Raw genomic sequence first — 25,890 nt, forward strand, 5'->3', positions numbered from 1 at the left:
ATTCTCTATCTCTTACAACAGAATAACTTAGAAAGATAAACAATGCAAAACAAAATTTTTTTTTAAACTACAATTTTTATTTCCAAGCCTGAAGAAGAAAGAAAATGCAATATTCACACCTTTTTTCATGTAATGTGAAAAGTATCTATTTTATCTCCTAAAAGTGATGGGGAAGCCTGTTTGAACACGCAACATCTGCATCTGAGCTGCTAACAGAGTCAGAAGTATGGAGCAGGTGCTAGTTACAGTCTGAGGAGCTCTGATGTGCACAAGAGAGCACATGCACCCCCAGAGGGGGCTTTCTTTAAAGCTTTTTCCTCCCAGGGCCCTGCAAGAGCATTCAATTACAGCAGTGGTGAGCCTCAGGAAACAGTGCGAGCGGCCAGCCTGGCGCGGCCATAAGTGAGGTCACCAACTATCTGCCAGGAATTTCAAATCAGTCCTAACCCGACCAGGAGTCTGCCTGCTGTCTAGCACCACCATGTGCAGCCCCCTGGAAAGCATGGAGAGGCAGTGACAAAAATTCTACCCTTCCCCAGGACCTCTCCTGTCTCCACAGAACCAGCATCCCATCCCTTTTTAAATAATTCACTTGCTCTTAACAGCAACCTGTGACAGAGGCAGAGAAGGAATCCTCAGACCGACCCCCACTTCCTGAAGCATGAGCTACAACACGCTTCTTCCAGATCGCAAAGTGACATTGTAGGAGCCAGGAGCTGCAGACACCCCACTCCCCCAACTGTCCTCTCTCTGATGTCTACACCCCGGGCTCTAGGAGGCAGTGCAGCCTCAGCTCGGTGGGGCAGGGCATGTGGCCTTCCCACTGCCGTGGTGCAGTGCTTTCTGCCCCGTCACCAGGCTGCCCTGTCCAGGCAGCCCTCCCACAGCTGCCAGCCATCAAACCCCCTTGTCCCCTCAAGAACACTGACTGCTTCTCCCTTTCCCTCCTCCTTCCCTGAGCACAGTGGAACTTGATAAGGGCCTGTCCATTTAGACTCATGGAGGTGGAAAGCTCTGCTTTATCAGATTCCTGTTGATGTCACAGAAAATTACTCCATCGTGGCACCACTGCTGAGATTCCTGCTCTTCTCTGGGCTGGCAATGAAGCGCCCTGTTAGGCATGCCCGGGGCAACCCTACCAAAAACATATCTGGGGCCAAGTGAATTCTCCCCTTGATACATCTGCCCTCATAACAACATGCTCAGGTTCAAAGGTAAACATTCCCTTGCCACTTCTGTTTATACCTTCAAGAAAGAAAACCAACTTCTTGTGAGCTCAAAAACCTTCAGCAAAAGCAATGGCTAAGACCTTCTAAACTCTAAGAGATTCTTCTGTGGAGAGCCTGAGTGAAACGCAGGAACGGCAAGGGAAGAGGGAAGCAAACTCCAAACCCTGAGTCCCAGCAGAGGGCAACCCAGATCCCTGAGAGAGGCAACCAGGGACTACCTAAGAGGAAGAAGCCCTCCATCCCCCTGCTGGTGGGTGAATGAGGAACCAGTTTCCCAAAGGCTGGTGATAGCCCACTAAAAATAAGATCACAGTAAAAAAATATTTAGGTAATAGCGAATTTTTATACTGTACTTAGGATGTGTCAATCACAGTTCTAAGAGCTTCACATATCTGTACTCATTTAATCCTCAGAACACCCCTAGGAGGTAGGTACTATATCCCCATTTACCATAAGAAGAAATGGGCACAGCGAGGTTAAGTAACTTGCCCAAGACCACACAGCTTGGTTAGTGGCTGAGCCAGGACTTAACCCCCAGAACACCATGCCGTATTTCTGACAGATGGATTATAGAGGGGTCATGTTCCACCAGCCTATGGAAGGGGAGGTTTCCAACTCAAGGCAGTTGGCTGGCATTAGACCCATTAGGCCTCCCAAAGACCACCTCCTGGTGCCACTGGGCTGCCTCGTGGATCTAACTCACTTGCTACATCCTTCATAATACATGGTTTAAAAATAATATATATTTATATTTGACTTCCCATACTCCAGCTGGTCTTAAACGAAATGGTATTGAAGTGGTCTTTCACCTAAATTTTTTCTATGAGCATCTATTAAATTATTAAATATAATAGACACTTGCTGAGCATTTACTAAGTCCCAGACACTATTCTAAGTATTAGCAATACAAAGATAAACTTTAGTGGTTCTGATACTCAGAGTTACTAACAACAGTGTTAGTAAATGGGAACATCACTATATAGCCTGGCCTAATCGTGTCCGTCCTGGAATCTCTCTAGAAATAGTCCAGGTACCACTCTTTGGCCATCTTGTATGTGCACAAGGCTAGTAAAAACCAGTCTGACCAAAGCACGTATCATCCACTTCATGGAAAGTCACTTTCAGCAAAATGATTTGGAAGTAAGGAGAGTGAAATGTGAAAATAGAATACTCAAATCTGAATCTACAATTGCCTTCTTTTTAAAAAAATATGAAGTTAGTATTGTGGTTAACTCTGGAGAAACGAAACAGTATGAGATTGTGAGGGTGTGGTAGAGATGCACAGCAGTTTGGTTAGATTCTAGTTCTCAGATTAAATGGTGGATGTATGAGTGTTCATTCTATTACTTTGCTTCATAACTTACATATATGCCATTGAATAATACATAATAATACAAAACTCTATGCTTGTCCAACTTTTCTTAATCATGATTGCTTCCAAGTAGAGGTTACTGAAGACTTTACTATATTGCAAACTATGGAGCACATGTTTAATACAAAGTTCTCCTATGATATGCCCCTAAATTAGGACTTTCTTATTAATCCAGGATGTCGCTCTGAATTACTAGTAGCTCTGTGTTAACGTCAAATTGATTTAAATAGGCAGATGCATTAACTGAACAGCAAAGGGTATTTAATTAAAGTCTACTAGGATAAAAATCACTACATCAAAACACTACAGGAAACTGCTAATTATTTTGCATATGTCAAAAGAAAGTTAACGTCCTTTGTACGACAATATGATAAAACCCTAATATATTAATGAAAAGAGTGGGAAAAGCTTTTCTTATTTTCTTATTCCAGCAGCATAAATAAATGACAAAGATCTTAGAAGCAAAAGGCAGTGTACAGCTTCCTAAATGTAAGCAAACATTACCCTTATGTGATGCAGAGCTATGCTATGGTTCTATATAGGCCTGAAATAGAGGAAAACTTCAAATATTTAGAGTTTTATCTTTATTGTAATCCATCTTTGCTAATGTAAGCCTACTAAGGACCATTTAGCTAAGTAAGTCTTTTATGATAAGGATAAGTTTAACAGAAAAATAATGTATTGAAAAAATATAAGAAACTTCTCCCCATTTAGACCAAGGGGAAAAAAACACAAATGGTTTTGGGTAATTTCTATATTTGTGAGTTAATGGAAATATATTTAAATCCACAGTGAATACAGTCCTTAAAATGAGCCATAGGTTTTCAAAAGTGCCAACCAACTTGGGGTAGGGAAGAGCCTAGTAAACATAATGTTCTTCATGTAATTGTAGATTAATGATAACAACAACAAAAAAGCGCCAACCATCTCAGTATCTCTGCTTTTCAGAATATAGTGTCTACAAAATATTAATCTCATTCAGAAAATTGACACCTCGTGTTACATGGTCCCAGCACAGCACCTCCAATCAACCCTGTCAGGTACAAACTGGGCACTTGTCTGCACTTGGTTCAATAAACGCTGGGAAAATGTGAAAAGTTCCTAAGAGCAGAGGCGCCCTTTGTTTACACCAGTAAGGACCATGTAAGTACCTCTCCAATTAGACTCTTCATCACTTTCTGCAGTCAGTTTGTGAAATATGCTATTGCTAGAAAGCGTTTCCAATGGCCTTTTATAGAAAAGTACCATCTAGCAAAGAAGCAAAAATGACCAAAGAAGAAAATCAACTCTAGACTGACTTTTTAAAAATTCCCATAGTAAATGTGCTTTCTGGCATTAAAATTACATTTTCTACTCCCCAAAGCAGTCCTCCAGGCCACTGACATCTCTGTAAGGCCTGCCAGGGCCCCACGTTGGTGCTCACATGCCCTGTTGAGGGCCTGGTGGTTTCCAGACCTATACTGATTCCCCACTGAGGGGTCAGCAGCCTCAGGGCACACACTTCCGTCCCCAAGCTGGACCCTCAGCCACCCTGGGGCCACCAGTAATCAGATGGCTCTGCCACAGCACTGAGAAACCTGCACCTCCTCCCATCCCCCACCCTCCACCCAGCTACAGACAGGGGTGTCCTGCCCGAAGTCCCCTTGCTGGTGGCAGAAGCAGCAGGCGGTGACGGACGTGCTCTCCCTACACCCAGGAGGAGGCTGACCCCACCCGCAGGACCGCCACCTGCATTCTCCCACCAGACAAACAGCAGCCCTGTCTGAGTGCCTCACCTACAGCATTTCATTGACCCTGAGGATGAGCCATGAGGGAGGCTCTGCCCTGATGCCCTTTTTATGAATGAGGAGCAGACACACGGGGCCTCTGAGCATCTTCAAGATCAGCTCTCCCGTATCTGGCTATGAAACAAGGCAGTGCCGGCTGGGGGCAGGGAGTGGGGCTCAAAGGCTGAACCAGTTATCATTTTGTTTCATTCCTCTTCTCCATCTTCCAAGACCATCTTTCTCCCCAGGTGCTTTACAACCACGGTGCTCAGCAAAATAGGTTCTGTTTTCTACACAAAGGCAGCCACTTTCCCGAGATATTTCAAGACCTTAAACTCTTGATTTTAGAGAGCTCCTCCTGTGATAATCTCTTCCTTGTCATATAAGATGGCATTAACCAACGCAAACCCACTTCTGAACATATGCTGGAATCCCTCTGTGGAAGCCAGTTGTGCAATGTAAATTCCACTTCATGGAGCCCCGAGGAAAAGCAGGTTGGGAAAGGGGGGGTCCCCAGAAGGCCAGAATACACAGACATCACCAGGAAAAGGCGAGAATTATAGACCAAACAACCATATTTAAAGCTAAATTCCTCATATGTCTTGTTTGTTGTACATCTGATGATCACATCTTGAGGCCTTCCTGGGCACTAAGCTCAATGCGTTTGTCGGAAGCCCTCAGGGGGGCATACAGCAGATCCCTAGACCCCACTCCAGAGCTCTGGAATCACACTCCTGGGGGTGGGGATACATGAACCTGAGCTTTAAATTAGGTCCTGGGGGAGTCTGAGGACCATGGAGCTACCCTGTGCCTGGTGCTGGAAGAGACCCAAGAATTAGCGAAATGAAAAAGACCACTGGGGGAGGCTGATGGGGCAGCCTGCCAGGAACCACCGAAGGCCAGTGACTGACTGCTAAAGCAGCCCTCCTCCAGGCACGAGCTGAAGGGCTTTCTATTCCTAAAGAATTTTTCAGGTTGCAAAAATTCACCAGCCCTACCCACACTTGGAAGGAATCATAATATGTATGCACATATACTTTACTGCCCAAAGATGACTGTCTATTATTTTTGCTTTCTAAAAACATTTTCTTTATCCTTGGCCCAATTCCTTCCCCTGGGTTTATGAACTGGAGATAATGTATGTACTATCTTTATCTAGGTCTACCATGGTATTAATGTATCTAACTTCAAATTTTCTTAGTAATTTTTCAGTGTATCAAAAAATGCATTTAGGATATTTTCTTTAGTTTTTCTCTCTGTAAAATAATAATTTTTAAAACCATGTAAATAACACTGAAGAACACTCATAATTCCATAATGCTAATGCAACTTTCTTGGCATTTTCTCTTCCAATCTGTTTTCATCCCTGCTTATTTGAACATACTTGGAGTCAATGAATGTCTACACCTTTGTAACACATTTTCATCAGTGAAGATGCTTCTCCCACCACAGGAAGCTTCCTTCACAAGGTGATTTAGGTGTATCTAGGCCACACCTACCCCCAAAACACTGTCTTGAAATGCCTACTGGGAAGGACATTCCTTTGAGTGACACAGTGTAAAACCCAGTCATTCACAGCCTTGCAGGTACGGGTTCACCAGCTGCCCGTAGGGAGGGCAGCACTTTGGTGGGCTGTACTGGGGGGCAGGACAAAGGAAAGGAAGGGGCCCTGAGGACTGGGTGGAGAGAGGACAGGCCCCACAAGCCCCACAGGAGAGAGTGCTGGGTATGTGGGAGCTGCCGTTGGTCCCACTGCAAGGGGCTAGACCCTGTGGCCAGACTCACCTATCAAACTACTGTGCCTTTGACCATCCTGCCCCAGACAGATGTGGTTCTGTCATTCATATTAAGACCTCTTCCCATCAAGAAATACCACCTCAGGAGAACAGAGCCCTGACTTTGGAGCCTTTGCCCAGGGCTCAGATACAAGCTCTGTCACTCACTGGTCAAATGACCTTGGCTCCTTAGACTCATCCGAGCCTCGGATTTCTCATCTATTAAATGGAAATAAAAATATCTACTTCATAGGATGCTGGGTTAATTAAATGAGTGAGAATGTGCTCAGCACATGGCAGGTCCTCAGTAAATGGTACCTATTGTTTTTACTATGACTCAAGTCTCCTCCAAGGTTCATCCTCTCCACAAAACAGGAAAATGGGCAAAATCCTCCCATGACTTTAGCAAAATGGTATCACGAAAGGGCAAGGCCTCCTTCCATCTGCTTCACCTCAAACTTAGACAATCATTCTGAAAATGTACTTTGTCTTTTGAGGCAAATTCTTGGCTGCTCTTGAAACTGAGACAAAATGGAATTGCCTTCCCCTTGAATCTGGGCTGGTCTTAGTGACTTGCTTGGTCAAAAAGCTGCGACATAAGCGCTCCTATAGGAGTTCCGAGGCCAGCTCATAAGAGGTCTTGCAGTTTCAGCCGTGGATGCGTGGAATGCTGCCCCTGGAGTCTGACTGCCCACAGTAACGGTACTGGGAGAGACCCAAAGCTAGCCACATGGAAAGACAGAGAAACTGGGTCAGCCCCCCACTCTTCCGGTCATACTCCCACACACGCACGTGCATGTGAAAAACTGCTGGGCTTCCAGTCCACACGTCAGACCAACAGTGCATGATAGATCTTAACCCACAGCTGCCCAGCCAAGCCAATCCTACCCAAAGAACCATGAGATAATATGACAAAATTGGTCTTGAGACACTGAATTTTGGGGTGGTTTACTGAACAATAATAGATCATTGGAATAGTCAGGAAAACAGAATGTGGGTATTTTTCATTTACAGTAAAGGGAAAAAATAGTGAATTTAGACAAATGATAGTTTCACATACATTTACCCTAACTTCTACTCCATAAATTACAGGTGTGATTTGAAGCATAGAAGAAGTCATTATTAAATCAGTCAAATATTCATTGGATGCCTAATATGCACAAAACCAAGAAGTGAAGTATCTTATCAGAAGAACAATTTAACAATTTCTGGTCTGAATGAATTATATGTAGTCACAAGAGTAGAAAAGGTAAACAAATGAATTGTTTTAAAGTCCTACAGTGAAAGGAATTACTCAGCATAAAATTAATAATAAAGTTACAAAAGTACATGTATTTAAAATACACATACAAACTGAATATTCCAGGCCTCAGTCTTCTCAAGAGCAGAGAACAATGCTAATCAATCTCTAGAACTCCCAGGTTAAAGAAGGATTTTTTACCATGTATTTCTGGCTGTAACAATGAAATAGTTAAGCATGGACTGAATTGCTAGTATTGCTTTTTAAAAATCTTTGCTTACTATGATTTAAAAAGGTTTATTGTTAGTGTTATTTTTTAGATCTAATCAATAAAAGCTATCAGGGGTGGCAAATGGGACATAGCCCTATCAAATCTGCTTGGCTTAAGAATTAGTTTACAAGTAAAAGCATTTCAGTCCAAAATGCCATCTTCACCTGGAAGGATGCTGGATGGATCACTGGAATATGGGATGATTCTCCTTCTCAGCTAAATAACTGTTCTTTCTGGTAAGGTGCTGGGGAGGGGTGCATTTAATAGAACATTACTATCAATACACAAATGTGTAAGAGCAAGACTATAGGCTCAAGAAACAATTCTTAAGTTCAACACCCCTAGTCATGCCATATGTCTAACACTGAAGAGACAGCAGAAACAGCAGACTGTGACATTTTTTCTTATTTTCTTAGGTATCCACTTTCCAAACCAAGCGTTTTCCACAGAAGAATCTAGTTTCCAGCCCTTTCACATGTTCTTGTGCACGTCTGCACATCTAATGACTAATCTGATGAGCGTTCTATCACATAATGTGCACCTATCTACTTGAACTCAGCTGATGCAAGAATCTCGACACTGCTACCCAGAATCAATTGTCTTTATGGGCTTTTCAGGAAATTTCATTAGTAATCAGATGAGACCATTTTCTAACACAACAGCAAGCAAAGCTAGGCTGTAGAGCACAGATCCTGAAGTTCACTGTGGGTCTCCAGCTAGAATTCACATGAAGGGGAGGGAAGAGACCCTGCCAAGCAGGGCAGTGCTGGAGGGGACTGTGCCAACACTTCAAAGTTGGTGCCCCATTTTCTTCTCCCACTCGATCTAGGGACAGATTAGAGAGAAGAGGGCAGACATCTAGGGAGGAGAGTTGTAAGCACAATCATTTTTGTTTCTGACATTTATAAAGCACAGCAAATCAAGGAAATGCTTAATCTTCCAATGAAGTTCTAGAAGAGATCTTCAGAAGCCAGAGAATATGAAATTTCTTTCCCTAACCTAAAAGAGCCAGATGTTTATAAGGAAGTCCTGGGACATGGGGAAGACAAGTAATGACTCTACAGTATCTTACTATGCTGATGGCCAGTGATTGCAATGAGGTGGGGGTGAGGGCCTTGATAATACGGGTGAATGTTGAAACCACAATGTTGCTTTTGTGAAACCTTCATAAGATTGTATATCAATGACACCTTAATAAAAAAAAAAGAAAAGCAAGTCCTGGAAATCTATACCTTGCCAGTAAAACCTCTGAGAACAAGACGCCGCTCTGCTTTTTGCCCTGATGTAGTAGAAGACAGAGCAATAGCAAAGACAAAGAAAAATAAGTTGTTTCTTCTAAGTCAGAATATAATAAAGGCTTATGGCTTTGAGGGAATTTTGTGATTGAAATTCTCCATACACTACTGTACAGATAACATTAGAGATCACCTGTGGGAACCTATGGTGAAAGCCACTAGAAAATGGGTCAGGGATGGAAGATGACTGGTTAGCCAGAGACGGGTAAGATTCCTCAAGGGAGGAACAACCTAAGACAGGCACAGTCGCAGGGGGGTCATCAGGTGAGAAATTGGGGATCAACAGAGGTGAGGCTTAGAACATCACCCCCCGTTTTGAGAGAAATCTTCTGCATCCGTGGATGTTTTGTTGCCCTTGTCTAGCTTGGATTAATACTTAGTCTATAGGCACAGACCTGATCATCTACATTTGCCCTCTTATAGCACTAAATTATGTTTTCTACCTTTATCTTGCATCTACCTACCACTTCAGTATTTTATTAAAAAATAATAATAATAATAATAAGGGAGAAATGTGGGATTCACATATAAATCAAGTATAAAAATCAAACGAATAATCATATCTGACTTGATTGTTTATAGTTCATGATGCGTGATCAAAACCAAAAGTTTCTGTGATATGACTGCCCTTGCACTCTTCACCATGTAAGAACTTATTCACTATGTAAGAACTTGTTCACCATGTAAGAATTTGTTTGTTATGCTTCAGAAGATTGGAGACTATTGAGAATTAGGCTTGGGGTGGATTAATGATTGTGCATTGAGTCTCCTATACAGAATTTTATTGTTGTTAACATCCATTTGATCAATAAATATGAGAGATGCCCTCTCAAAAAAGAAAAAGAAAATGGGTCAGGGAAAGCATAGAAAGGTGAACAGGGCATGCCCAGCAACTCTGAAATCACAGAGCAGAGGAGACCACTTTGGACTGAAGGGGATAAATTTAAGATAAATAGGAAGAACTAACTTTACATGGTGTTAGAAAAACCATGAAACTCATGACAAAGGAAACTGAAGAGGCAGAAACTAAGTCAGCTCAGAGATTTAAAATCATGGATCCAGAGTGAGTTTTATATATTTTTTAAGTTTTGCTCTAATTTTTTTAAATTGTGGTAAGAACACTTAACATGAGATCTACCCTCTTAGCAAATTTCAAGGTGTCCAATACAGTATCGTTAACTTAGGCTGCACAGACCTCAAGAATTTACTCATCTTGCACTAATGAAACTTTATGCCCACTGACCAGCAGCTCCCCATCTCCCTTTCCTCCCAGCCCCTGAAAACCTCCATTCAACTCTCTGCTTCTGTAAGTTTAACTCTTTAGATTATTCATTGAAGCATATCATGCAGTAATTGTCCTTCTGTGGCTGGCTTATTTCACCAGCACAATGTCCTCCAGGTTCATCCATGTTGTTGTAAATGGCAGGATTTCCTTCTTTTTTAAGGCTGAATAATAGTCCCTTGTATGTATAAACCACATTTTTTTAACTCATTTATCCATCGAGGCACTCTTAGGTTGTTTCCACATCTTGGCAGCTGTGAACATGCTGCCATGAACATGGGAGCTGTACAAAGGGAAATGAAGCTGCCCAATGCCACCCCCAAAGCTTCCCTTGGAATCACATCACATGCCAGATCTGACATAACAGGGCTTTTCAAAAATTTTTCTAAAGCCTGAAAATTATCCTAGATGAGTGGCAGACTCTTCACGTAGGAGGACCTCAAGACCCAGGCTGCTCTACATCTGGCGGGGGTTGGTGTGCCAGTGGGTGACTCCCAAGGGTGACAGATTGCTAACTCTGAAAGCCCCAACTGTGGCAATGTCCACAGTGGCTGGCTGGAAAGTGCTAGAACTGCACTTCTTGGCCTCCTCTTTACAGGGTAGAAGAGAGGTCACTAGGTGTTTGGCCAAGTACCTGCTTGTTCCGCCCACCACCATCCCTCCCTGTTCTTCTGCCTCTGCCCCATCATCCATCTCTCACAGTGGGGAAGTGTCCAGTGTGGTCAGCATTTCTCTGCCCTGCCCTTAGACCTTAGATAAGCACTGCCATTGGGATGCACATTTCCAAACTACAACAGATGCCCTCCCTCATTTGTATTTCATGGCCAAAGGAGAATGTATCTGTACAGGTGGGGCTGGGGGCTTCTAATTCAAAGGCCCCCGCCTAAAATATAGCTGCCATTATAGAAATAACTATGGATGAGGAGGCATGCCTAGGGAGCATGCTTTTTACCAGCTCACATGCCTTTGCCTTGGGGAATGACATGAGCCTTGGGGCTTGGGCTGGTAATAAACTGCACACACAATGAGTTCAGGAAAGCAAAGTTTCAGAATCCACAGCGACCAGCCTGATTCCTGTGTCTTGCTACAGCTGTATCCTGATGTCCCTTTTAAAGCTATTTTTAGTAAAAGCCATTATTCAATAAGGAGGAAGTGAAATTTATATCAAATATATTCAGAGGCACCAGAAACTCTGCCCACAAGTGGATTGCCTTTTAAAGGCATCTTTCCCCACAGAGACTCCTTTCCCCCTTATACCATCCAAGGTTAGAAGCCTGGAACCCTTGCCACAGTTTAATGAGGGTCAATGACATAGTGTTTATGGTGGTGGCCACCTGGGAATTTCCCAGGCCCCTGGAATGTGTGTCATTTCGAACTCTAGAAGCAAAAGTACACAGCTGGGACACCAGATCCTCCACTACAAATTGCATGAGCATCTTAGCCAGCCCTTGTTTTGTTTCTTACCAAGCCAGTCACTCTGGCAAGCAGTGAGGAAAAGGAGCCTTCTGGAGCTCATGCACATTTTATTCATTATCCAAACAAGAAAAAATAGATACAGGAATTATTTACCTACCTCCTATTGTCACCAACCTCTGCTAACAGGGAGAAAGGTCATGACCAAAGGCTGTGGCCAGAAGGCACATGACAAATGCTCTGCTCCAGTGTGCACATCTGCCACTCTCCTTGAAACCCTTCCTCATTCATTTTTCCCAAGGCATCCCGAGTCCTAAGCAAATAGAATGTTTACACACAGGACCAGGCTTAGTCATATTATTTTCTGCCTTGGTGTAACTCAAGTGTACGAATAAGAACTGGCACTCTTGATTTCAGTTGATCCAGAACTCTTGATTCCAGATTTCTAGGAAGCTTTTCTACAGAAGTCCCACAGGCGGTGAGAAATTGGAATAGATGACATCTAATGATTCCTTTCTAAGTCAGCGTATGTGTTTTTATTCCTCAAGCAGCAAGCTTCTTCAAAACTCCTCAGTGTAGGAATTGAAAAACTGCTATATATTAACAGTGGTCTTTGCAGAAGTAGACACAGGGAGACATCTTATAAAAGACACTACAGCTCTGTGTGGACAGATCAACTCAGAGGAACAAAGTGCAGGCTCTGTCCACTGACTGCGCCCATCTCATAGGCACCCCTGCACAGGGCTGAGGATGCACAGGATGCCTCCCCCTGCCAGGTTCCCAGGCTCACTCACTCTGGAGATTCCAAGGCTCTCTCCAGTTCTTCTGCTCCAAGTGCCCCCAGAAACCCCAGGGCTTCCCATGACAGTTGATAGGCAGCATTTATTCACTGAGTGACACGTAGCCATAGTTAAAGCTTGGCCAAGCTTCACTGTCACAGAACAGAGGGTGTCTTGTTCTTCTGTAACTCATACCAACCCTTCAACAAAGTTTCCAAACTTCCAGCCATCAGAAACAAGGAATCCATCTCCCTCCTAACATTTGGGAAAATCATGAAGGCTGATAGGTAAGTGGGTATAAAGAAAAGCCAGGAGAGATTAATTTATTCTGTTTATAAGGTTAGTACCACCATCAAACAGTAATGTGGACTGCTGTCACTTAGAGTAGGCAGGAGATACAGCTACAGATTTTTTTACATTATAATAAACATTGACAATTTGCTTTCCAGAAAGTTCTTTCATAGACACCTCTGGAGAAATACCTTTGTCCTAGGTATCTCTGGGTTTACATATGGATCAACACTACTCTGATAAATAGTTCAGAATAGTGGTTTCTGTCCATTTCAAGGATAGGAGCTATTTTTTAAAGTTAAAAAAAATTATGTGCCTCCCCATATGGTAGAAGTTGTATTTTAGATCTTTCAGTTATTGCAAAAATACATAATTATAGAAGACTTCTCATGAATTCAGTAATGCTTTTAAATTGGATTTGTTCGGTTAATCACCACAGGATCTACATGCACCTGAAAAAGTGTAATAGCACACAGATATACATAAGGTATATACTTATTGTTTACAGATAATACTAAATTCTTGACCCCTTGCATGAAACCTGCTACCCTCAGGCTCAGGCTAAGGCCTACAAACTAGTCTATCCACTTCTGTGAATTCTAAAAACCAGGACTTTATACGAGGTAATCCCGAAGGAATACTGAATTGACATTTTCAAAAGGAAAAAAAGCAAGATCATTTACTACTAATTTATTTTGCTCTCATGACACCCTTATATTCCCATTATGGTATCAAGCAATGTTAAAGCAGATTATCAACAGAATAGATTTTCTACCATTTTATGTTGACTAACAATCAACAAACATTAAATACAAGAAGAAACTAAAGAATCACAAAACTCTGTTCCTAGGGACTACTTAGAGTCTAATTAAAAGTCACAAGATCAATGGTATGCTGGGTGAAAAAAATCACCATGGGAACTATGAAGAAGTGAAAAGACTTTTGTTAGCAATCACATAAAATTACCTGAATGATCCTCCCTTCTATCCCCCCACAAAAACATTCCTCTAGGCTTAAACATAAATAAATATCAACCTGAATTTCAGAATTACTGACTGCAGAAGAGGAACAACAGGTCCAAGCATACAGGGTGGGGGTTGGGGGGACAGACATCAGCAGTTCACACACCTTTGCTGCAAAACCAGTCTTAGCAGATGTGTTCATGACTGTCTTTTGTTTCTTTGGTCTTGTGTTTTAATTGGTCCCAATTTGCTCCTCTTTGTCACCCAGACAGAGATAACCCCAGGCCCACAGCTATAAAAATCTCAGCAGGCTGGTCGCTAGTTGAGGTTCCATTGCTGGGGGACCCTCTTTCAACGTTGCATTAGGTTGGAAGGGAGTGGGAGGCACCAGACAGAGACCAATTGATGAGACCCCCCTCAGAACAACTAAAACCAAGAATCTATGCAGAATCTGCAAGTCAGATCCCAAAGAGACCCTAGTGCCAAGGGCAATTCACTTCCAGCAACATCTTTGACATGAACATCATCTGCTTGATAGAAAAATCACATTTCTCTAAGTTTAGGCTTATAAAAAAAAAGCAGATATATATAGCACTTAAATGACGGGTCAAGATTCCAGTACATAGTGTGATTCTTTGCTTGATTTCCATGTATTTTATTTGCTGCCAATGGCCTAAAGGGAGAACAGTGCAGGCTTTACTATCCACTTTAAAGCATATAGGCCAGTTCTCCAGAATCTTTAGAGCAAATTGCCAATTTCCTATTCCAATTACAGAAAATATCATTTCCAAATGACCTTGCCCAACCCAATCCACAAAACAGATTTTAAGACACTGACTAATGTTCCTGCTCTGAGCTCCAAGAATGGCTCCGGACTCCATTTATGTTTACTGTGGCCAAACAAGGGAAGCCCGGGGGTCTAACACTGAGGTGACAGAAACGCAACCACTGAGTCCCGATCTGTGGCCAGCTTGGGCACCAATGAAGTGTCAGTGATGACTCAGTCTTTCTACCAACATGTGTAATAACAGAATTACTAATGATAATGAGACAGGGACTGTGGAAATAGTCAGAGTAGAGTGAGAGCCTCCGGAGGGGGCAGGGCAGGATATTTGCAGTCAGAGCAATGTAACTACATGCAAGGAAACCCCCCCTGCTAAAACTCTATGTTAAACATTGAGCTCTAGAATCATTCTTCAGTGAAATCAGTTAATGTTCCCCAGATAAAGAAGAGTAGCACATGTTTTATTATGCTAATCATTTGTAACCATGTGTAAGATTCACTTTAGCATACTAAAAGGCCCAGGCCTATGTGCTTGTCTTTCCTCCTTCAGATCTGATGAGGTAATTCTGCAAACTGAGCAACTAACTTAGCATGCAGACCCAGCTGTAGACCGCAGGTAAAAGGCAGGAAGAATTCCATCTTGAAAATAAGATTGCATTTTAACACCCAGGAAGTTCAAGAGGCAAGATTCTTTAGCAAGTAGACAATACCTCAGCCCACCTTGGGGGCTGGGCAGGCAGCCTTTTGATATGCTCTCGGACCCTGGCACCGGTGTCCCAGAGAGAAATCAAGGCAGGAAATTCCTTACAGTTAAGTTAATTTTTAATATTCAGGAACCACTTAACAAGTCCCCGCCCCTAAGTTTTTTCATGTTCTTGAAAAATCCTCAACTGCCTATAAAACCCCCTAGACAACGCACCAACCATGGACTCTCTTGTCCCCTCCTGGCGTGAGCCCGGAGCTCTGTCCTTTCACTTTATCTCTAAATAAAAGCCTGTACCTTGCTCTCCTGCCTTGACTGTTTGTGAAGCTCATTCTTCGGCTCCGCAAACAAGAACTCTGGCATCAATAACATTATTTCACGGTAATTTAAAGTAGGGGTGGGCAGAGCCAAAATGGCTACATGACCTCTCCAAATAATTGTAAAACTCTTCTTAAACCCTCCTCCTTCTTTTTTCCCAAATTAAAAAAAAAAGTGGTTATAAGAGTTGGCTGACACGGATGAATTCCTTTCTCTGCCCACATCTGTATTTGTAAGAAGTACAAATTGTTGAGGGGAGGGATGACAATGCTCTCTGCCTTTATTGAATTCTTCACAGTTTTAGAAGTGTTCTCAGACACATTATGCAGGCATGCCCCTAACTACTCTGGGTGCTGCCAGGAAGCTGCTGTTTTTCCCACTTGGCAAAACCAGTCTCCATGGGGTAGGGGACTTCCACAGTTACCCGGCCCAGCAGGGGAGAGGAGGGGCTCCTAGCCTGGCCCCTGACAACCCCCTGCCCCACTGCTATTTCACAGGATGAGCAAGGAGAGGGCTGTCTGAACCACAAACATGCACCTGCGTTAAAGCAAATTAACTGAAAATATCTAGAGAGTATTTTTAGGCCCTAGAGACTGATTACAGAATCAAAAGGCTAACAAGACAGAACACTTTTAGAACTGTCTTTGCTTAAGCCCTAACCCAGCACCTCCAATGAGAATCTGGGGTCACAAGCCTGCGCAGCTTCCCAGGGAAGCAGGAATCAGGAAAACCACCCACCAGCAGCCACTCTCGTCCTAAAGCAGGAGAGCATGTGTTTCCACAACAGAGGCAGCAATCTGCAAACACTGATGAACTCTAATGAAACCACGCCATCGCCAAAAAAGCTAAACTTCCATTTCCTCTGTTCTTTTTCTGGTGCCTGGAGTTAATTCTGCTCTGTCTCCAGAGAGTCAGATTAAGGGGGTGTGACAGGGATGTAACAGCTATCAAAGAATGTCATTTGACACTGAGATAAGTGTCGGGGAGAGCACTGCTCAGACACACAATGGGCCAACGTGTTTCTCTAATTCCCCATCTAAAACTAACTGCTTTATCTGAGGGAAAACGCTGTGTTCCACGGTCATTTTCTTTCTAACAACAGCCTCTTGTATCCCCAGCTGACTTTTAAGAAAGATTATATTCTGTTCCTCATGGAGAAAATTACAATGGTCCCTACATGGCCCAAGTCCTGCAGAAAGGAACAGCGTGCAAGCCAGGAAGCAGCGGCGAGCTCTCACTCCCCAACCAGCAGAACACTGCTGCACCTCTGGGAGCTAGAAAACAAAACACAAACAAACAAAAGCCAGCATGACCAGGGCTCCAGATTTCAGCAAAGGCCTTTGTGGAAAATCAGGCTCCACAAAAATCCTGGTGGGGATTTCATGTGTAATTTACCTGCTGCATTTGGGGCTGGAGGACAACAGGAACATCAATGCCATGCCACACAGACCTTCCATACCCCATGCTTTCTGCCTGGGCTTTTGTCCTTTGTTGTTCCTGAGTCCTTCTCCCCTAAGACAACAATGAATGACCACTATGTCCTTTCTGAGGAATGTATGGCACGCTTCTGCTATCCATGTGGATGGTGCATCTTTGGGAAGATCAAGACTGTCTGCCTACGGTGGCCATCAGAAACCCTGTGGTCCTTTTGTATCCAGCCAACCCAGACTGGGAAATGCTTCGAGAACTTTAGAAGAAAACAATACCATAGGAAATGCCTAGCTCAGCTCCCTTCTAAAAGCTTTTTACTGTCTTTTATCATGGCCTGTCAGTACCTCCCAGGAAACATTAGGCCACAGATGTGCAGCTAGGAAACAGGCATGGACTAAGCTCTTCAGTTTGCCATAACTAGGATTGGTAGAAGGAGTGACACCTAAACTGAGGCCTGTTTTCAGCCCCAAGCAACATAATCATTCCCAGAGCTGTCAAAGGCACTCAAAAAGATGCTTTCTGGTTCCACTGAAATCAATATCCTGCTCATGCTGTGGCTCAGAGAGCATTTAAACAGGATGTCAGAATCAAATACAACATTAACAAAAGAAAAAGTGCCAACACTTGATGGTACGGGTAAAAGTTGAACCATGGTGTTGTACATCTGAAACCAACAAAAGATTGTATATCAATGATACTTTAATAACAAAAAGAAAGAAAGAAAAGGTGCCATCAAATAACTCTTGTTAATATGGGGAAAACCATCAACATTTTTAGAGGCTTTCTAATATGCTGGAAGGAAAATGGGAGTATTAATCACTATTTAATTTTGTTAGTTCATTTTATAGATACATTCTAGAAACATTTTAAAAATCAGTAATATTATATTGCATTTTTCCTCTTTCTTTTATAGTTAACACATTTCATAGCCAGGGATCTTCTGGAATTAAAGAGCTTGATGCATTGCCATAAAGTATTCAGAGAGATGACAGAGAATTACTCTTTGATGTTAGAAGGAAAGTATACTCACAAGTAGCAAAGACTGAACACATGGCAGGAAAAAATAAGTAGACAGTGCTTAAAGAATGTCTGCTGCATATCTTTTAGCCTTGTTTCTTTGTCCCTTCATCTTTTGATGGCTGAAATGCAGATATGATGGCTGGCATGGAAGCAGCCATCTTGGGCTATGAAGTAATCTTAGGAATGTAGGACAGCTGCAGCTAGCCACAAAAAGGAGTCTATGGCCTCAAGGACTCTGAGGGATAGCACTGCCACATCAGTCCTAGCTTGTGAGAGACAGAAAAACGCCTGTTTTGCCTAAGCAAATGACATGTTCCTATTGCTTACAACAAATCTCAACCCAGGTTTATGCACCCCATACTGAAAGCCCTTGAGATAAGCATAAAGTTTGGAACAACAGCTACCAATAAGCAGGGCTATTTGCAGAGCCAGAATTGAAAAGAATACATTGGCCACAGGAAATAAGTATATGTGTGGAGTCATCCATGGTAAAAACAAAAGAAAAACAATGGCCTTGGAATGAAAGAAATCTAATAGAAGTTCAGATGAACCAGCTGGTCAGAAACCCAGTCTATGAAAGAAGGATGCTGCATCTCTACACCTAACACTGTGTCTGGGACACAGCAGATGTTCAATAAATACCTACCGACGAATAAAGTTGAATCTAGAACAGCCAGTCAATCTAAGCCCAGGAGTCCAATTATTAGAGGATCCTTTTTAGTACAGAACAAAATAATAAAATACGAAACTCTCAAGTTTGTGTGAAAATGTGCCTTAGAATTAAAGCCTTTTGATGGTTCAAGTTTCTCTGTAGAGTGGCATGAGAGACTGGAAGAAGCCAACAGTTCATGAGAATTTAAAGCTTTATTCTGTGGGGTCTGAGAAGAGTGAACTTAGGATCGTCAAGGTTTCTATGTATTGATACCCTGTCATTCAGATTTCATAAAGCTTAAAAATAAAAGATCAACACACAGACAGAATGTCTTCTGAATCTAAAGAACACAGATGAAAAGTAGAGATCCCTTTGGAAAGCCTATCTGAAGAAAATGCCCCTGGAACCCGGAGATACCAAGATCTATAACACCTACTGTTATCCTAAATAAATCCAGCTCGTAAAGGCAGCTTTGTAGGACACGAGATTTCTATTCTGTAAAAACACTAAATGTAACAGGTAGTGGGGGGAGGGTGGGAAAACAAGACTGTCGTGTTTATTACTTCCCAGAGGACCAACTGTAATATCTTTATTAAAAGGAGCACTTCCTGTATTTTAGTGAGCTTCATGAGATTTGTCAAACATCTTTCTTTTTAATTTAGGTTATAAAATCTAAGCCCCAATTTCCTTGATAATCCAGAAAATTAAGGTATCAAAAGCTCTATCAAAAGGAAAGGCTGACATGATAGAATTGACAGTACATGAGGGTACTATATTTTAAAATAAGCATGAATCTTAAGAAAATAATCCATAATTGTGTTAGGCAATTTCCATACCACAACATATATTACACATACACTCTTCCCCCAAGCCCCCCACCCAAAAACACATCCTACTTCAGCGATGTTACTGCTTGGAGACAGAGGAGTTTAAGCAAAGGTGGTATATTTCAGGCTGTAAATGGGTAGACCAGGGTCTCCCAAAGGGTGACTCATAAAGCAGATGGTGTAAGTGCTTCATGAACAAACTTGAGTCCTTTCAAGGGAGTCTGTTTGCAGAAAAATACTAAGCACATTAAGAAATTAGTACAGGTGGTAGGCAGTTTGGAAAACAGAAGGTAAAGTCGGGGACTGGATCTGTCCAGTCCAAGGTTAGGTTTGGGTGGAGAGGGGCTAATGGGGCATAATGAGCTCAGCCTCAGAACTCGCTGACCAGGCATCAATACTGTGTTAAGTCGGGCCAGCACCACAGGGCCAGCCCCAGTTTCTGGACCACTCATCAGAGCTCCCAGGACCCAATGTTGGCAGCATTCTCTGCCACCTCTACAGCACCTTGTCCCTCGGGACCTCGTCATCCCTGGGGACCTCGTCGGCACTTTCTGTTCCCTTGTCTTGTTTTTTTGCTTCCCATCAAAAGTATACGCCCTCTTCAATAATTACTATTTGAGAAACAAAGCTTCCAAAAAATAATCTGAGCATGGGGATTTTTGTTTTTTAACTTCTGTGAAATGCTTCTTCCCTAAAGAATGAGTTTGGTTGATCTGAACCAAGTGCTCTCTTCTTTTTACTGAGGTCCAGCAGTAGATAATTACATCATTCACACACTCATTTCTGTTAAATGCTTATTGAGTGAATACACAATCATTAAATTAATGCCTATTAAAGAGAGGGCCTACTGTGTGCCAGGCACACATTCCAACTCATAGAATGACTCTGCTCTCATTGCTAAGGAGCAGGTATAGACTTCTTTCCCTGTCCTAGACAAAAACACATGACATAGAAAATAGACAAGACCATTGTTCTTCCATTTGCCACTTCTCCAAATATCTCGAAAATTGTTATTCTGATACTGATTTGTGCTAGACTTATCGCAGGACGATGCACCAAGGATTAGTGTGTGGAAGTTCTGATGAAGGTTAAGAGCAGAGCAAAGGCTAATTGATTTCACTGGAAATCAAAAGGGTGGTGTAGGCATTCTGTTCATCCATCTCAACAGTTTACCTTGACAGGAGTTAGATCCTACCCTCAAAGAAGGACACTGTCTACCTCAAACATGAGACCATGTTTGTGACATCAAAGTCTCTCCCATGGTGGACAATAACTACTACATAAAAACACTAACATGTTTTTCATGTAGAGATGCATAATATTGTAAGAAGTTAAAATCAGGGTGAAATAAAATGCTGAACATGGATATGTGCCTTGTAGAAATTTGACTTAAGAATCTGCTTGGTAATATTTACGCTGCCTTCTACTTTATTGCTATTTGCACACCTGCCTTAGCTGACCTGAATCCAGTTCACAGATGTGAGTGGTGCTGAAATCCAATTGTCAAAAGGCATAGATTTGCAGCAAAGATAGACTTTTTTAGAAACTGGTTTGGTGTTTACTTATCTTTTGAAGTAAGAAGGTTAATCTGCTCAAGGGCTGGTTAGTTTCACACCCTTTTCCAAGAAAATATTCTATACAAAAATAAAAGGAGAAGAACATTGAGTGTTCAGGAATTTCTGAAGTTCACGAAAAAATTTGGTGATTTACTTCTTTCTTTATTACTTAACTTGATAGATTTCATGGACTGGGAACTATTTCTCTTCAAATACACTTATTTGGCAACATTTATAAATATTTACTGGAGTTGTTACCATGTATCTTAAAAGCACCATCAGATAAGGCTCATGATCTGTTTTCGAAAAATCTGCAAATTGATTGGGCTTGAGAAATATCATAAATGGGTAATTTCCTAAATCTTTCCTTATCAATCCCTAGTCCAGGCCTCTGATTAGATAAAAAACAGACTCAATGGCCATACCTAAAGAATCATAACACTTATTAATTCTAATGATATGCCAGATATTGCTAAATGCTTTACATGTAAAATCTCATTTAGTCCTCAACACACTCCTATGAGGTATATACTATTATTATCCCAACTTCTGAGAGGAGACCGCCAGGGCTCAGAGAAATTAAACCTGCTCAAAATCACATGGTTAGAAAGTGCAAGAGCTGTGATTCAAACCATAAATCTGTCCGACATTAGAGCCCATCAATGTGTGGTGGGGAAAAAAATCCAAAGTGGCTGTTTGCCTGAGGGGCCTACCTCTTTGACTGAATTTTCCCAACAACAATAAGTCAGAGGGAATATGGCATGTCTGATTCCACTTGAAGAGTAAAGCCTATGTGCCCTGTGGACTAAATGAGTGAAAGTAAAAAAAATTAAAAGTAAAAATGGGTTCAAGGGAAGTCAAAGAAGCTAGACACAAAATACTACCTGTGGTATGATGCCACTTATGTGACATTATAGATAAGGCAAAATATGGTAATGACAGTAGATCTGTGATCCCAGGAGAAGGGTATTGACTTCAAAGGGGCACTAAAGGTGATAGAACGTGGTAGAATTTCTTTACTATAACTGTGGAGATGTTTGCATGACACATATTTGTCCACCTTATCCAACTGTACACTTAAAATAGGTAAATTTTATGTAAATTATACCTGAACAAATCTGATTTTTTTTCAGTGGGCTTAAAAGGAAATTGAATAATACTCATAAAATATGCAATATATACTCCTTGTATTCATTTTTAATCTAACATTCAGGTAAACTAATGTTTGGTGGTGAACTTTCGAATGTATTTGAAGAACCAAAATCTTTCATGGTTTGAAGCTCCCTATTGCATCACAAACCTGACCTCATTCCACAGGAAATTTATCTTTCCATGACTGACAAAAATTGTGACTGTGTATGATAACATGGTGGTCCTGGGTGCCTGGGAGGGGTCAAGCATATACAAAGAGGCCTGTACTCAACATCAGATGGCTTTCACTCTTGGCCTGACCCTTCTGCATCATAGCTGTGTGACCTTGGGCAAGTCACTAAACTTCTGAGACTAAATGTTCTCTTTTAAAGAATGGGGATAATAGTGTCTCCTTTCTGAGAAATAAATGGGGGCAATTATAAATGAAAGCACTTTCATTTTTATTATTTTTAAATGTTAAAAGGTCTTCATTTAAGATAATAGGAAAATAGTCTCTTTAAGAACTGAAGTCTGTTTTTCAGCTTTTGGCTCGGAGGAGGCCAAGGTGCAACTTTCTTCAGTCGTCCCGAATCTGGGTTCATCCGACACCAGCCACCTAAGTTCGACACCCTAGCAAGATCAAAGTTGTATACCTGGGGTGCACCAGTGGTGAAGTCAATGCCACGTCTGCTCTTGCCCCAAGATCAGCCCCCTGGATCTGTCTCCCAGAAAGGCTGGTGATGACACTGCCATGGCAACCAGTGATTGGAAGGGTCTAAGGACCACAGTGAAGCTGATCATTCAGAACAGACAGGCCCAGATCGGGGTGGCGCCTCTGCCCCTGCCCTGATCATCAAAGCCTTCAAGGAGCCGACAAGAGACAGAAAGAAGCAGAAAAATATTAAGCACAACAGAAATATCACTTTTGATGAGATTGTAAACATTGCCTGACAGATGCAGCACTGATCTTTAGCTGGAGAACTTTCTGGAACCATCAAAGAGATTCTGGGGACTGCCTAGTCTGTGGGCTGCAATGTTGATGGCTGTCACCCTCATGACGAGATCAACAGTGGTGCAGTAGAATGCCCAGCGACTTAAATACTATAAAGGAAAAATTTTCAATAAAGGATCATTAAAAAAAAAAAAGAAAGTAAAAGATGAAGTCTGCCATTGCACTTGTAGTTGCAGCCATTAAATCTGAACATTTTTTAAGTTTCTCTCATTGTTCCAAGCATACAGCTAGAATATGAGTAGGGACCTATGTGTGGCTACATGCTCAGCATCCTTAATAATGATTTCTGGGAAATTAACAACAGAAGATGGTAATAAGAGGGAAGAAGAGTAGGATCAAGAAATGTAAGCAGAGGTGAATGCAATTGAGAGAAAAATATAGCATTTGTTGAAATGAACTGAATACTGAACAAAGTTATTTTTTATGATTATTTGTGAGATGGCTATATTCAATTTAGTCATTTAATAGATACAGTGAATTTTATTCCCCCACACACACACTCTAGGGAGGAAAAATATTCATTTGGTGGGGGATAAGCTTCATGGGAGAACTAAGTGTCCCTCTGAAATAATCCCAAATGCATCCTTTCAGTGACTCAAAGGCAGCTGGAAGCACCATGAGAACAGGTAAATCAAAAGTAGTTTTTAAACGCTGCTGACAAAAACTCACAGTTTCACTGGGGAGAAAAGCCCCAACATTTGTGGTGTGTAGGATAAAAGTACAGAGGAGGCCCAATCACCAGATACCTAAATATGTAAATGTCGCAAATCAAGGTAAAAACTTAAATGAAAGGGGTTTATCCTTCTTCCTTGACAAATGTTCTCCATAAGGACCTGGAAGGCCAAGTTCTAATTTAGGGTTTTCAGACTCCTAGGCACCCCCACACAACCCCAGCCCTGACCCTCCTCACCTCCCTTCCCCTGGGCTCCATTCCCTGAGGACAGCCCAAACTGTAGCCCAAGCATTGCTCACTCAGCCCCTCCCCCAACAGCGACTCCAGCCCACGCACAGCCCCTTGCAGCGTGGGGAAGAGCCTGCACGGCCTCACTAAGTGGGCTCAAGCTCACTTGGACAAGGAATTCTAGGCCTGGGGTACCCAAAGCACCACCTACAAGAAGGAGGAGGTGCATCCATTTGGACTTGGACTCCTAAACCCGTGGGAAGAACACAGCAACAGAAAGGTCTCCTAAAGCCTAGAATAGTGTCTTTTCTTGCCCATACTCAGCAGATGAAGCAGTATTATATTCAGACAACATATATTTATAAATGCATATATCTATGTGTGTCTGTATACATACACACACACACACACAGATACATAAATGCATCAGTACATAATTCTGGTAAAGCATGTCACTATGTGGTACAGAAAATATGTCATAGAGTTAGAAAAGGAAGGTATATATACCAACTGATGGATCAAGAAAAACATTTGGGATGAGCCAGGCACTGAGTGGGGCTTTTAGGAATGATAGGACTTGGCTCTGTTGGGGAGGCTCAAGGGTGACAAACTGAAAAGCTGCAAAGCAGCATGTGAACACGGTGTGTGCACTAGGTAATGAAAGATGAGTTTCTGGAGATGGTATCTAGACAATAAAATATCTGATCTTGTAAGGACTGAGACAGACACCAAGTGCCCCTAACATAATAAATCTTACCAAATACAGACTTGGTTACAGGAAATAAAAGGGAAGTATGGTCACTTCACATTCTTTTTGGAATGAGGTTATAAACAGAGAAGTCCAACCAAATTAAAACAACAGCTAATCCCTCACACCTGCAGTCGCCCCAGTGCATGCCATACCACACACAGACTCAACTCTTTGGGGCTGTGCACAGTCTGAGCTGGTGGAAAAAGGCACTGGCCCCAGCAGTGGCTTCAGACTGGAGCCACTGCTGGGAGAAGGGTGTTAAGTTTGATGTCTTAGTGTCTTAACTATTAAACTCTAGAAATCTGGAAGTGTTTAGTTTTACATCCTAAGTTCCCACCCCACACCAACCTCCTCTCTCTCTCAGGCTTTTTCCAAACTAAAACCATCTTGCCTCAGTCATTTATTTTTCTGCATCTAAGAATAGTTTTAAAAAAAAAAAAACAGCATTAAGGAAAGGCCTGGCATTAAAAAAAAGTGGAAGGGGACGTTTCACTTTCAGACCAGACTCTATTTTAATAGATTTCCCAAATAATTCCTACAGAATGTGAGGCTTAAAAACACTTCTCTCCATTTGCACGCACGCATGGTGCCCTGTACCTGTGTGGCTGTTCGCCATCCCAGGATGGCAGGAGGCTTGTGATTCACTGTAAGGGCACACTGGGCCAAAGTGAGGTGCTGTGCCCGGGACACACCAGTGCTGGCCTCTAACCCAAGCCCGAAAGCATCCTCTGGTGCTTTAAAAATAGAAACTGTGTTGGTCAGGCAATCGCATTAAATGGAGATATAACAGGAAGAAGACAGGGGCAAGAAATATGAACCAAGGTTTCATCTATTTCTAGTTCAATTTGGTTTTGTTTATTTTTAAAAAACTATGATGGCTGTCACCTCATCAAAAAGGATGCAAGAAGATCTTGGGGGCAGAAGATGGCGGCGTGAGTAGAGCAGCGGAAATCTCCTCCCAAAACAACATATATCTATGAAAATATAACAAATACAACCCTTCCTAGAATAAAGACCAGAGGACACAGGACAATATCCAGACCACATCCGCACCTGAGAGAACCCAGCGCCTCGCGAAGGGGGTAAGATACAAGCCCCGGCCCCGCGGGAGCCGAGCGCCCCTCCCCCC

General features: G+C 42.2%; 1 protein-coding gene and 1 pseudogene across 2 annotated transcripts in view; one reads left to right on the forward strand and one right to left on the reverse strand.

Moving 5' to 3' along the window:
* LOC118913070 (60S ribosomal protein L12-like) overlaps positions 1-23,243 on the forward strand; it is a 51,354-nt pseudogene extending 28,111 nt beyond the window's left edge.
* Positions 1-25,890, reverse strand: part of ZDHHC14 (zinc finger DHHC-type palmitoyltransferase 14) — a 258,748-nt gene that overhangs the window by 163,395 nt on the left and 69,463 nt on the right. The window lies entirely within an intron of this gene.

This window comes from Manis pentadactyla, chromosome 12 (genome assembly GCF_030020395.1).
Source record: "Manis pentadactyla isolate mManPen7 chromosome 12, mManPen7.hap1, whole genome shotgun sequence".
Taxonomy (NCBI): Eukaryota; Metazoa; Chordata; class Mammalia; order Pholidota; family Manidae; genus Manis; species Manis pentadactyla.